Raw genomic sequence first — 15,712 nt, 5'->3', positions numbered from 1 at the left:
TGAGAGTGATTACGGTACTTTGCACATCCTAGGTAGTAAGTTTTGTTGCATTTGGAGCACTATAGCTACATGAAATCAAGGTATTAGTCTTTGGTAAACGTGTTGTTTATCTTAGGTGAAATTTTGCCAGCATGTCAAAAATGACTTTTCAGCACATAGGGATGTTGAGGATACTCTGCACATGCTAAGAAATATGTTTTGTTGCATTTGGAGCATCGTCGCTATACAAATTCATATGATCAAGCTTGCGGTAAGGAAAGTGGCTTTTGGTGTCTGACACACACCTGAGACCAATCTAGGTGAGAGCACACTAGACTTCGTTTTTTTGAGAGATTAGTTGTCTCTTGTAGCCTCCATGCACTAGTCGGGTCAGCTACGCCCCATGGATTGACATTTTATGTTTGTGGTTCTCGCTTTGCTAGCATCGAAATGGAAAGGCTTGGTAGCTGGCCAACAGATGGTTGTTGCGTGAAAAAACCTCTAAGACTTACTTGCAAAGGGTTCTTAACCTTGGTAATTTTTGGGTACATGCCGTTCATTAATGGTTCTCCTCCCAAGCGTGATGAATGGCGCACTACTAAGCTCATCCCTGCCTATTGCTTAGTGACATCCCAAATTTCTCTCTCTCTCTCTCTCTCTCTCTCTCTCTCTCTCTCTCTCTCTACCCATACTGGATTAATAATCGTGTGATGCCACCTGCTCACTTGGATTCAATGCAGATTCTATAAACAGAACTGGAGGGGGTTGCTGTCCATATATCAACAGAAGGGTCCTCTATATAAAGATGAGGGTGGATCATTCCCCTCACTTATCCTTGATTTTCATTTTGTGTGTTTTTGGAAAGATAGTGAGAGTGCTTGGTTGTTTGATGACTATACTGGTTCACCACAAAATCTTGGTGGTTTGGGAGTATGCGTAGCTTCCTGTACTTAAACATTGCACTATTGAGTTGGTTGAGCAAAACTCCAGCTCTCAGGTTGGTACCAAACCTTTGATAAAAGGTACATTTGCATCCTGCTTCTAGTTTTTTCTATGCCATAATTGGTTTTTTCATAAAGTAGGGGGTATGTGAACTTTGGCATCTGTTTAATGCTACTACTATTCAAAACATACGTTTTTCAAAAGCTCTGTATAAGTAGACTGTCACCACTTTTTTTTAAAAAGTTTTCAGCTAAGATTTTCTCAACCTCATCATTATGTTTTATACCATGGGAATGATTGAGCAATGTGAGCTCCTTCTCATTGGTGATGATTAATAGATAATTTCAAGTTGTTTAGATTTTCTCTCAATGATGTTGACTGTTTGTTGGCTCGGTTTGCATAGATAATATAGAACCTATTTTAAAAACTGTACTTTTTTAGGGTGTGTTTTTACCTCAAACCAAAGTAACCACTAGTGCATATATTTGATATTTCTTAACTTACCTGGTGATGGATTTGCAACCTTAAAAAGACTTGATGGTCGATTGCCAAGATTGATTTTATTCTATGGTAGCTTTGGGTTCCAAAAAAATAAGTTTATTGCCTTTATGGGTTTGGAAATTATTAAAATTGGTCATCTCTTTTGCCTAAAGCCAATTCATAAATGTATTTTTATTCTCATCTTTTGATGATTATTTTGCAACTTAAATGGCTCTAATGAGTTAACTAGGAATGATTTAAATGCTTAATATACCGAGACCTTTTTGAACATTAGTTACATAGATTGCATTAAAGATATACTGCCATCTGATCAATTTTTTTGGATCGTTTATACTACTATAGTATTCAATCACACATATTGAATTGGTCATTTAAAACAAGTAAGATTGGAGCTAAAATTGAAAGGATATTTCTAGTATGCTTCAGAAAATTCCCACACTGGTGTTGCTATGGAATAATTTGGTATTTCTATAGTTAAAATGTCTACTCTAGCCAATATTGTGTCAAGCTTATTAAATTCACAAATCACCATATTAACACTAAAGAACATTTGTAAAACTAAAAATGGTTTTGGCTAAATAATTTCATGTCTTTACTTCTTTGGGAACAAAAGATTGGGTAAAACACTTGGACCAAAAGAGGTGATGGTCTTCTGGTCAAAACTTAATCTTATTAAATATGAATAATTTCTTTAAAAAAAAGGGGCAACTATTTAAATACAACCTATTATTATGATCTTACTTAGATCAAAAGGGATGATGGCCTTTTGATCACATATTAAAAGGAATTAAAAAAGAAACACTTTTTTTACTCGATCAAGAGGGGTTTTGATTTCAAAAAAAAGAATGACAGCTTCATGACATTTGATCCGAGAATAGATACTTGCGGATATTTAAATACATGGATGGTAGGTATTAGTTAAGAAAGGTTTTAAGTAGGACATGGATAACAACTGATAGGGCTCGTTGACACCTGTGAAATTTATTCAAGGCTAATGAATATGTTAACTTATTTAAATGGATGCAAGTGAGGACTCTATCTTTACTTAGGATCTTTTTGGCTTTGCTGCTTTTTGTCAATGTCAAACCGGGCCTGGTTCACTTTAGAACCTGTTGTTCTTGTGACTATCTTATGTTCAAAACACTAGCATGATACCTCATTCTCGTTATGATGTACAAGAATGAGTCATTTTTGTGCCAATCCTTGTCCTTTGTCTAAATCCAGTTGTCTATAAATTGTTATGTTCTTTTGTGTATAAGTATAAATCTATAAACACCAACACACACATACACATGAGAATAATTTCTTACATTGTAGAAAAAAATCCAAGAGATTGTAGAGATCAATGTGACAAGTCAAACTCAAGATTTGTTAAAACGGGGAGGGAGAGAGAGAGAGAGAGAGAGAGAGAGAGAGAGAGAGAGAGAGAGAGAGAGAGAGAGAGAGAGAGAGATAGTATATTATTGTTCTCAAAGGCTATCATATGACCTATGAGATCAAATCAAGTATGTCAAATGCTTTATTCTAAGTTGATTAATAACTCTCAATGCTTGAGGATTATGGAGATGAGGGTGACAATTGAGCATATGAAGTAGCTGGTGAAGGAGTACGAGCGGAAGTGCGACGCGAGAGAGAGTGTGAGAAGAAGAGCACGACGATATGGTGAACTCGCTCTACTGTAATGTGTAGAGCATAGTGAGTTCTTATTAGGTTTTTACAAAAGAATATGTGTACATACCTGGCGGCCCGCCCACTTACCTGGGCGACCACATTGGGCTTTATACCCCAACAACCTCCCACTTAAAGTCCAATGTGGTACTTTAAGTGTGAGATAAGCTACTATACAAGCTAATATACAAGAGATGTAGAGAAGTGATGTACTACCCTACACCTAACTGCTTGCGAAAATGCGCAAAGCTCTCTGAGGGAAGTCCTTTTGTAAGTAGATCAGCAGGATTTTCTGTGGTGTGAACTTTGACAAGCTGAAGTTTCTTATCCTCGAGCATTTCCCTGATGAAATGATACTTCACATCCACATGCTTTGTCTTTGACTGATAAACTGGATTGTGAGCCAATTGTATAGCACTTTGACTATCACAATATAACACAGGCATCTCTTCTTTGATTCCCAAATCTGTTACTAGTCGATTAAGCCAAATTGATTCTTTGCATGCCTCTGATGCTGCAACATATTCAGCCTCTATAGTAGACTGAGTAACACAATCTTGTAATCTAGAACACCATGATACTGGTCCACCAGCCAACGTAAAGACATACCCTGACGTAGACCTTCGGTTGTCTAAGTCACCTGCATAATCTGAGTCTGTAAAAACCTTTACACTTAGCTCCTGACTCCCATAGCATATACGCATACTCTTTGTAGCTTTCAGGTATCTCAATATTCCTTCCACTGCCTCCCAATGTTTCTTGCCTGGGTTTGACATGTATCGACTTACTACTCCCACTACAAATGCAATGTCTAGGTGAGTAGCAATCATTGCATACATCAAACTACCCACTGCAGACGCATATGGAATCTTATCCATTTCAGCCCGTTCTTCCTCAGACACAGGACAATCTTGTTTGCTAAGTTTCACATATGGTGGCAATGGAACACTCAGTGCCTTTCCCTTCTCCATATTGAAACGTTGCAAAACCTTGTCAATATACTCTGTTTGAGATAACCAAATCAATTTCTTTGATCTGTCTCTCTCAATGCGCATACCAAGTATATGACTTGCCTCACCCATGTCTTTCATGTCAAATGATTTTGCCATCTTTGACTTCAAAGCTGAAATTTCTTCCAAGTGCTTGCCAGCAATCAACATGTCATCCACATACAAAATAAGGATCAGCCAACTACCATCCTTAGCCTTCTTTGTATATAGACAGTGATCGAACTCACTACGTTTGTAGCCTTGAGAAAGCATAAACTTGTGGAATTTATGGTACCATGCCATCGGTGATTGTTTTAAGCCATAAAGACTCTTTAACAACTGGCATACCCAATCTTCCTTGCCTTTCTCAACAAACCCTTCTGGCTGCTGCATGTAAATTTCCACATCTAAATCACCATGCAAGAACGCTGTCTTGACATCCATTTGGTGCAACACCAAATCTAATATGGCAACCAATGCAAGAAAGCATCTCAATGTAGTCATCTTGACCACCGGAGAGAAGACTTCATCAAAGTCAATGCCTTGTTCTTGCTTAAAGCCCTTGGCAACAAGCCTTGCTTTGTACTTTGGCTGACTATCACGAGCGGTGATCTTATACCTGTAAACCCATTTACAAGGTAGAGCCTTTTTTCCCTGTGGTAATTTAACTAGCTTCCATGTCTTGTTTTTATGCAGAGCTGTCATCTCTGACTGTATGGCCAATTGCCAATTCCCGGAGTCCTTCATTTGCACTACTTCCTTGTAACATGAAGGCTCATTGCAATCAGTCAACATGACATAGTTCATAGATGGAACAAACCTATCAGGAGGTCGTGTGACACGTCCAGATCTACGCACAATAGGTGGCTCAAGCTCAGCCACAACCTGTGGTTCCACTCTATCCTGTCCTTGCTCCTCTTGAGCCCTGACATTTTGTCTTGCACGTGCAGGTCCATCTTCTTGGAAGACAACTCTTCTAATCTCCTCAACCCTCTCTGGTTTAGAATGATATTTGGATTCATTAAAGTGAACATCATTGCTGCGGACAACCTTTCTGGATTCGGGATCCCAAAGTCTGTACCCCATCTCACCAGAATTACCATAGCCTAGAAAGATGCACTTTCTACTCTTTGGCTCAAGTTTGTTCCTAAATTCCTTTGGAACGTGAGTATATGCCTCACAGCCAAAGACTCTGAGATGCTTATATGAGTACATTTTTCCTGACCATACCATCTCTGGCACGGAATCCTTCTGCAAAACCTTGCTAGGAGATCTATTTACAAGATGATAGGCTGTTGATACAGCTTCAGCCCAAAACCCATTTGGCAGGTGTGCATTAGACAACATACTTCTGACCTTCTCTTGTATGGTCCTATTCATCCTCTCAGCAACACCATTTTGAGGAGGATTGTAAGGAGCAGTAACTTCACGTTTTATACCTTTTGACTCACAAAAGTCCTGAAAGGCCTTTGAAACATACTCTCCACCATTGTCAGTGCGTAAGCATTTAAGCTTCTTGCCACTCTGATTCTCCACAAGTGTCACAAACATTTTGAAAACACTAAACGCTTCATCCTTGTGCTTGAGAAAGTAAACCCATACTTTCCTCAAGTAATCATCTATAAATGTCATAAAGTAAGAAGCTCCCCCTAGAGATAGGTTAGGCATAGGTCCACACAAATCGCTATGAACAAGTGCCAACTGTGTATCTCTTCTACTGCTTCTATGCTTATGTGGCTGGTGTGTTTGCTTACCATACAGACAATGTTCACAGAATTCAAAATCATTAAATGAAAAGCTAGGCAAATAACCAGAATGAGACAAGATTTCTATTCCCTTCTTGGACATATGTCCTAACCGGCTATGCCACAAAGAAAGGTTCGGCTGCTCAGTTACATTGATTACATTTTTAGAGACATTTGATACATAAATCATGTAAAGTACTCCAGACTTTACTCCATGTGATACTGTCATATAACCCTTGGATATCTTCCACATGTTCTGTCCAAAAGTGGTGACGTAGCCAGCATCATCAAGTAAACCTGTGCTGATCAAGCTCTTGGTGATTGCGGGAACATGTCTCACATTCTTCAGCGTGAAAGAAGAGCCATTCTGAAACTTCAATTGAACATCTCCAACACCTAATATCTCACATGTCTACCCATTGCCTAGCCGAACATGATCTTTAGTGGTCACATAAGAGGTAAACCACTCCTTGTTTGGAGACACATGAAGTGATGCCCCTGAGTCTATAATCCAGTCACTCAGTGCATTTCCATCAGATGTTGTAAGAAGAGCTGAGTCCATTGTATTCTTCAAGAAGTAGATGTCTCCTGACACTAGACTGTCATCCTCTGCAACAGTGTTTGTCACATTTATTTCTTGAATCTTCACTGAGGACTTGTTCTTCTCACCATGGTCTTCAGCTTTCTCTTTGCCTTTTTCTGCTTTCCATTCTCTGCAGTCTCTTTTCATGTGACCCTTCTTGCCACAATGGTAGCATTCTATGTCACTCTTGCCTTTAGCACTGCGGGACTTGCTACGAGACTGGTTCCTCTTTCCACCTTTGTACTTTTCTTTGGTCCTTCCCCTGACAACTAAGGCTGTTCCTTTGCCTTTGTCCATTGTCTTTCTATTGGTTTATTCAGTAAGCAGACTTCCTTCTACACCTGCTATGTTCAAACCATCTAGAGGTGCAGAATTACTCAAAACTGTGCGAAAAGTGTCCCAACTTTCTGGCAATGTGATCAACAGGAACATAGCTCTAACAGGTTCATCAAACTTGACACCTTGAGCTGACAACTAACTATAGATTGTGTTGAATTCATTCAGATGATTGGACATAGGTGTCTCTTCTTTCATCTTCAAGTCAACAAGCTTCTTAAGCCAGTATACCTGTGAAGCTGCACTCTGCTTCTCATAAAGATCACTCAGCTTTAACCATGCTTGATAAGCCGACATCTCGTCTGCTACATTGAAGTAAACGCTTTCTGCCAAAGTCAGCATAATGGTAGAAAGTGCCAATTCATCCATTTCGCTCCATTCATCTTCGTCCATATCTTCTGGTTTTATCCCCTTGAGATTTATAGGTTTTATCTGCTTCTTTTGTACCAACACGTTCCAAATCTGCTTCTTCCACAATGGGAAATTGGTTCCATCCAGCTTCTTGATATTGTAAAGAGTAGTGTCCTGTGATCCAGCCATAGCTACGCTTCACAATAGTTTACTTTCCTGGGAAAAATTCGGCAGAGTTTCCCCTGTAAACTGACCTCTGAACCAATATCAACCTGTCAAATGAACCAAGAAAGCTTCAGATTCTGAAGAAATTTTGGCAGAGTCTCCTTTGTAAAATGGCTCTGGTGTACTAAAAACAGACCAAAAAACAGCTCCAAAAACCATTGTCTCTCTAACACTGTAAGCTGTGGGTAAACCTGTCCTGCACCTGTACTGTCTCTGACTGTCCTGTCACTGTCCTGTAAGCATAGACTGCGACAATGCCTCAACGACAGTAAAGCAAAGATGCAATCCCAACTGTCTAACTCACAGTCAATACATCCTAGCTGCCTATCTAAGGGTGCTCGAGGGATCGCTCCAAGACCTGTATCACCGAAAGGATCTCAACATTAGAGAATCCCCCATCTCAATAAAACCTCACTCGACCCTCAACAAAGGCTGCAGTAAATCTGACAGTACATAGACTTCCCACAAAGTCATACATCCACAAATTTCCCACTATATGCTGTAACCGCTGCGGCGGTTGTTTGCTGCGTGACTCACAGCCAGCAAACCCTCAACAAACATACATCATCTTTGACAATACATCCCATGTGGAAGTACCTGCAATGTCAGGATGAAATCTGGAATATCAAGCAGCAAACACAAGCTACCTGATGAACTAGTGGATGTCGCCTACAGTCTGTGTGTAGATGCGCCCGTGTTGTATGTGACACATCTCCAAGAACTATGAGCCATCCTTTGATGTGTAGACAGCCACAAATCAACACTCTGGGAGTGTCGATATCCTCAGCACCTGCATTTGTAGGCCGAAAAACCCCAAATTTGCAGAGTCAGATTTGCACCCGTCGAGACCACGTAGTCGAAAATGGCCTGCGCAGACCTTTGTCGAAGCCGAGCGGTGGCCGAGATGACTTCGCCTATGACTTCGCCTTTGGGGCCGTGTCTTCGCCTGTCGAATTTCACTCCAATCTGAGTTGGTGACTCTAGCCTCCTGGAGTGCTTCCCCGAGCCTCAATCTGAGCTCTGATACCAGTTGAAGGAGTACGAGCGAAAGTGCGACGCGAGAGAGAGTGTGAGAAGAAGAGCACGACGATATGGTGAACTCGCTCTACTGTAATGTGTAGAGCATAGTGAGTTCTTATTAGGTTTTTACAAAAGAATATGTGTACATACCTGGCGGCCCGTCCACTTACCTAGGCGACCACATTGGGCTTTATACCCCAACAGCTGGGAGGCTGAAAATGTGAGGAAAGCAAATTTGAATGTGATAAAAGCCGAGAACTCAAGTAGGGTATGAAGCTAAGTCTACTAAACTTGCAAGGGGTATAGTGTGCAACAATGGAGAAAACTTCCAAAATGCCCTAATATCATGTCTCATATCAAAAGGATTGGGAGCTAAGTCGACCAGTTTTGAGGTGCGAAGTGGAGATGGGAAGATTGGCTCAAGCATTTAAAGGTTTATAGATCATCTCTCAGAGATTAGCATGTTGTAGCAAATGATGACACTACAGTGATTTGGGGATTGCTATAAGTTGTGATAACTTCACTATTTAATTTAAACTTTAAACTCTTCATCCATGACCATAGTATTATTAAGTCTATCGTGAATTAATGTCAGTATTCATCATTAAAGCCCTAGTAAGGATATGGAGGTGTTGATGAAGGATGGGTTTTTTTAAAGAATGATTTTTTGGTAGGAAAATTTACGATCCAAAAACATGAACCTTGTACTTCATTTTAGTGTGTTTGGGAGATGAGATGATGATGGGACCGCTCTATTTTCCTTCTTGAGCACATTTAACCTTAAATTTTGTGAAATTTGATCAAGTTTGGTTCCACCCACCAAGTTACAAAATTACTTCTCATTACGCAAGGTCCAAAATTTTGCACTCCCCCCCCCCCCCCCCCCCCCCCCCCCTTCTCTCTCTCTCTCTCTCAAATACACACACACACTCACACACACACATATACTTAGAGAGAGGAAAAGAGAGAGTGGAGAGTCAACAAGAATGTTGAATGGTTGCTTTCCCTCACTCTCATGTGATGTTCACCATGCTAAGTTAGTAGACCAAGCTCCATATAATTTTTTATAGGTAGTTAACCCAATGGTTTTTTGGATCCTCAAACATAGAATTTTAAAAGGGTTTAGATGATATCATAACGAGTGACATCATCATAACGAGTGACTGGGCTAGCCAAGAAAGTGGGAGAGTTGTTAGGCTATATTGATATGACTAAACAAATTTTGAGTGTAGTGAGATGACTTGGGGTTTCATTGTGTGTAAGTTCAATCTACAATTAAATAATAATTATGAAAACACTCCTTATTTTTGTTAGTACAAAGTGATTAAGAGAGAATGAATGTCATGATGCATCAAATATGTCCACTATCCAGCACAACACATAAGTGAGCAAAGAGTTACGAAATCAGGTTTTTGAAACTCCAATTAATTCAAAGTATTGTGAGAGAGTGGCACTTTATATAGCAACATGTCTACCTTTGTAGTATGTGAACATCTCCTTTTGCAGAGAGAGAGAGAGAGAGAGAGAGAGAGAGAGAGAGAGAGATGAACTCATGCATCAACCTTTTTTTAAATAGCAAAGGTGTTTTTTGGCTAATCGGGGACTTATCAAACAATGAAATCCTAGAAATTATGATTTGAATATTATGTAATATGCTATTCTATAGATCCTCATAAATTATACACAACATATACCAATGTTAAACATCCTATCTATAGATCTTAAAACAAGTGGACCATGCTACGAGTAAACAATATATAATCTCTAAGTCACTTGCTAACCAACAAAAAAGAAAAAGCCAGTTCGATGGAACGATACAAAAACTTAAAGCAACCAACAGCTACTTTATGTTTCAAAAAGGTTATAAGGATAAACACATTGATGTGGGTGGATTTTTATTGGATTTTCTTTGAGAGGTTGTAGATGTCATCTCCTCCGGTTTTCTATATGAGATGTCACAATTGATAGTTAGCAAGAGTTGTCTAATCATAGCTTTGGAGGATGACCTTGTTTGATAATGAAGCATGCAAGAATATATTTGACACTACCTTATCAATGCATAAGGTTATAAGAATAAACACATTGATGTGGGTGGATTTTTATTGGATTGTCTTTGAGAGGTTGTAAATGTCATCTCCTCCGGTTTTCTATATGTGATGTCACAATTGACAGTTAGCAAGAGTTGTCTTATCATAGATTTAGAGGACGATCTTATTTGATATTGAAGCATCCAAGAGTATATTTGACACTACCTTATCAATTCATAGAAAATGTTTGCACATGTTGCCACCTTGGGGGAACATGAGGGAGGAGAGTGTCACAGAGTTAAGTCTTGATTCTTATTAGCCTTAAAAATGCACAAGCTTGTGTTCCTTGAGACCTCGTTGGTGTAATGAAGATGGTAGACTTCATACAACAAGATTATGCCCTTAATTAACTTGCAAAATAATTAACATATCCCCGGCCTCAATCCCAAGACCTCAAACACCTTCAAAGGTGGAGAGAGCTAGAAGGGATTGAGGGAAGGGAAGAGGAAGAAGAAGTAACATACAAGAAAGAAGTAGTGTCCTCTCATACCATGACTCATAGAGCTTAGCATATCATCGTAGCATAGTAATGGAGATGAAGAAGATGGCTAACATAGCATTGAAGCATGGCTCTTGGTTGGATTTGCATTCCATAGCCAAGAGTTGTTGGTGTAGGCTCTCAGCTTCTCAAGCTTGGAGAAGGAGATGGAGTTCTTGCACAACACACCATGAGAGTGTGTGTGAGAGTGAGAGAGAGGGTATATGGTCAAGCTACCCCCTCCTTGCTTGGGTCTACCCCTTCTTCTAGCTCTAGCTACCAAATGATTGGACCTCCTAAAGCCTGGCCAATCACAAGCTTTGTGCATAACAAGCAACAAGGGTAGCATTAGGACAAGTGTCCTCCTTACCCCTTTGAGAGAGAGGACTTGAATAATTCTTGAAAAATCAATTTAATAACCTAAATTCTCATTAGACCCCTTTAGAAGTCAACCAATAGGCTTTAGGCACGTTATGAGGGCAACATGAGGAGGATGGGAGTTGGCTTGCCTTGAGTGAATGTGTGTGTGTTCTCCCTCTCTTGCCCCTACTTGTAGGGCTCGCCCCCACTTGTGTAGGGATGCATGTTGAATTTGGAACACCTCACCCCTTAAGCACCTTAGTCATGAAGCCCCTCAAGCACCTTAGTCATAAAACATGACAAGCACCTTAGTCAGCAAGCACGACATACACCTCAAGCTTGGGCCGGGTTCCCACCTCAAGCTCAGCCCTAGCTTGCCTAGGGTCCTAGGTCTAAGGAATCATAAAACTAGCCTTTGGAGGTCTTTAATGAGGATAACCCTAAGGTCTTTTAAGCTCCATTAGCTGGCATTTTTCTTTGCTAGACCATCTCCCATTTGGACCCATTGCCTCTGGTCCCGTGCTGAGATAAATCTAAAAGCACATATCTCTATTCTAACTCTTGTTCTTGATTATTCTCCCACATTAAATGATGAGTTTAATATAAGAAAATCATCTGGATTAGTAATATATTTGATTTTATGACATTACCTCTCTCTTGAAATCATAGTTGTCCTTGACTATGAGGTAAAGGAGATAAAGCCTTAGTTAATAGTCTATGTTTCTTAGCGGGTAGAGGATCCCTTTTTACCCTATGACATCATTCCAAAACGGATGACTAATCCATTTGGGGCCTGGGAGACTTAGATGCCGCAAGCATGTCTGCTCTTGAGTCCATATCATACTCCCAAAGTAGAGTGACAAACCCTCTTTGGTGTTTGAGAGACGTCGTCACCACAAACATGATCTTAAGCATGCATACTAATTAAGTTTGTGCACAATAAAAAAGAGAACTAGTCTTATAAGACAAAAACATTTTTCATTCAAAAGTATTTACATTTGCTTACTCTAATGTAGCATTGTAAGAATTGATAAGGTTCATACTATCCTTAAGTTGTGTTCCTTGCATCCATCTGGCATCGTCAAAAAGGATAATTCTTTAGCTTAATAAGATACATTCGGATAATCTTACCATGTCTTGATACCTTGTCCTCATGTCGTTCAGGTTGAAGCACCTCTTCTTGATCTTTGATCTCGAGCGGGTCCTCAATGATTGGTTCTTGTGGTGGCTCTCCTTTGTAAGTCTTAAGGAGGCTCACATGAAAAGCATTGCAAATGAGCCAATGGTTGGGAAACTTGAGTTGATAGGCCATCTCATTGATTGGTTTTAGTATTTGAAAGGACCATAGTATCTTTTTGCTCATTTAGCATAATGCCTTTGGTGGCTCGTAGGATTTTTGCCCATAGTCTGCCTCAATCGAGCCTTGGGAAATTTGAGTAGGACCCAATCTTTGTCCTTGAAAGCTAAGGCCCTTTTGTGCTTGTTAGCAGTAGTAGTTTGCCTTTGTTGTGAGATGGATATAGCCTACTTAATCTTTTGAAAAGATTCTTGTAGGTCTCAGCTATACTCGTTGGTAGTGAACATCTTCCCATGTACCTTAAGTAGCAAGGGAGTTTTAGGTCTTCCTTCAATGATTTTGAAAGGTGCCTTCCCCGTAATATTGTGGACAATGTTATTGTACGCATATTCTACAAGAGGTAGGTACTTTTCCCATTGAAAACATTGATCCACTTTGGTAACATGGGTATTAAGGAGACCTAGAATCGTAAGGTTGGCTATTTCACTTTCTCACGAAGAGAGTGAGTAACACATAGCCTATTGCCATGGAGAAGATAACCATCTCGCAAAGGTGAATGTTTCTTCTTTCTTCTCTAAGGCAAGGGCTGAAATTACATCTTTAAAATCGGGGTCAGTAGTATACTCATCTATCATAGAAGATAGATCATTGTGAATTGGTATGGACACCGCATTGGCTCTTGGCCATTGTGATAGTTCATCTGTTACTTGATTGTGCTTGCCAGCAATGTGAGCAATATGAAAATTGAATTGCAAAAGGATGCCCACTCATTTGTTTGTCGAAGAGCTTGGTTTGCGTCATGAAGTACGTAAGACTTTGGTGATCCATGCGTAGAATGAATGGAGTCCACAAAAGATAGTGCTTCCATGTGTCAAGGACATGTAGGACATCTAGTAGCTCCTTTTTGTAGATGCCCAATACTCGCTCGTTGGAATTGAGTCTTCGACTCTCATATGCTATGGCATGCCCTTCTTGAAGCAAAATTGCTCCAAGGAAATCTCCACAAGCATCACATTGGACCTCAAATGGTTTTGAGAGATCTGGTAGTGTAAGCATGGGTTGAGAGATAAGCTTTTCAAAATCACTCTTCTCTTTAGCAGTCCATATGTACTTAACATTTTTCTTGCTCAAGTCATGTAGTGGTCCTGCTATTTGGGAGAATTTAGCTACAAAGTGTCTACAGTATGCACACATACCAAAAATTCTTTGTAGCTCATGTAGGTTCCTTGGGTTAGGCCATCCTTTTATCACCTCAAGCTTGGTTGGATCCATACGGATACCATCTTGAGAGATAATATGACCTACGTATTGAATCTCTTGGAGGAAAAATTCACTCTTCTTTTGGTTAATGAATAGTTTATTCTCCCTCATAGCTTGAAAAACTACCTGGAGATGCTGCTTATGCTCCTCCAAATATTTGGAGTACATGACAATGTCGTCAAAGAACACTCCAGTAAACTTGTGGTAGGATCTAAAGATTGTCTGCATTAGGCGGTTGAACGTGGTTGGAGCATTTGTCAAACTAATAGGCATGACAAGATATTCATAAAGATCAAACGTTGTGCGGAACACGGTCTTTATGATATCTTTGTTCACTATCCTTATTTGATGATAGCCACTTTTAAGGTCAATCCTACTGAAGTAGGTCAAACCGTGTAGCTTATCAAACAAACCTTCTACCCACGGTACGGAAAATTTGTTTTTGATAGTGATACGATTTAGTGCTCGATAGTCCACACACATACGGTATGTGCCATCTTTCTTTTGCACTAAAAGGACTGGTGAACAAAAGGGAGAGGAGATAGGCCTCACCATACCCTTGTCTACCATCTCATGCGCTTGCCTCATAATCTCCTCTTGTTGAGCTTGAGAAACTCTATAAGGAGGTTCATTAGGCGGTGAGCTCCCGGGTGAAAGCTCTAGTTTATGGTCATCATCCTCTCGTTCTAGAGGTAACTCCATATGGATATCATTGATAAGTACATCTTGGAATCTATTTAGAAAATTAGACAAGTCTAATTCTTCTTGATTCCTATCACTTTGTTTTGTTAAAACATTGGCATCGTTTAGAGACTCTTTGACAAAAACAATGTACGAGGAAACCGCGATTTTCATTGACGTATCAAAAGAAGGTGAATTAACAAGTTGTATAGTATGATTGGACTCATTACCATCTATATACATGCTCTTTCCTTGTAGGTGAAGTAGATTCTCCTTTCAGGGAGCTTCATCTTGGCAGCCAGTTACAATTTCTCCCATCTCGAAAGCTTGTATGGCCAGCTTTGTGGACAACTCTATTGATATGAATTTGTGAGTAGAGCCAGGATCAAATAGGATGAAGGCATCATGATCCCTCACCTTCCCCCAAGCATATGAAAGGGATGATCCTTTGAGCATTTTCTTTTGGAGATTTGATTGTGGAAGCTCTAGGAGTTTTATTGCAGGAATTTCTTTGGGGCAAGAAGGATAGCCATGTCCTAGCTCCCCACACTTAAATCATTTGTGATCTTTGCAAAAAGCCTCTAGCTCTTCAGGAGAGAGTTTGTTTTTACCTTTGTAAACTCCTTTCTCCTCGGCCTTGTTTTTGTTGTTGTTGTTGTTGTTGGAGTTCCCTTGGGGAAGAACTTTGAGCATTGTTCTTCCCCTTTGCATCATTTCAATGTTTGCTTTCCATGGGCATGACAATCCTTTTAGCCCTTTGTTGGAAATCGATACAAGATGCAACCATAGTATGGTGGATGACTTCGGTGATAGAACCAGGTCGTTGGGAGTAGACATACTCGGCCATTTCTTCAGGTAATCCCATACAAAAAAATTTCTTTTGCTTTGCAAAGTCTATCTTCTAAAAGACTGTAGCTTTGAGATTTAAATCCCAAAACTTTCCTACATATTTGTGGATAGACTTGTTGGAAAGTAATGGCGTCGCTTGCAAGGAATTACTTCATGATGGAAACTCATATAGAGTTTTCCATGTCTTTGAAGCTTTGTCATTGCCACAAAGGCTAGCCCACCATTGACTAGAAAATTTTTGAAAGTGCGTATCTACATGACGTAGCTTGGAGGACTTTGTGAAGCCATCGTCTCCAAAGGTCGCATCAAATTGTTGGATGAAGGCCAATACTTTGTCAGTAGCATCAAAGGTGCCATCATA

Source organism: Adiantum capillus-veneris, chromosome 19 (assembly GCF_014529385.1).
Source record: "Adiantum capillus-veneris isolate H3 chromosome 19, ASM1452938v2, whole genome shotgun sequence".
NCBI classification, from domain to species: domain Eukaryota; kingdom Viridiplantae; phylum Streptophyta; class Polypodiopsida; order Polypodiales; family Pteridaceae; genus Adiantum; species Adiantum capillus-veneris.
Note: the sequence above shows the minus strand (reverse complement) of the source record.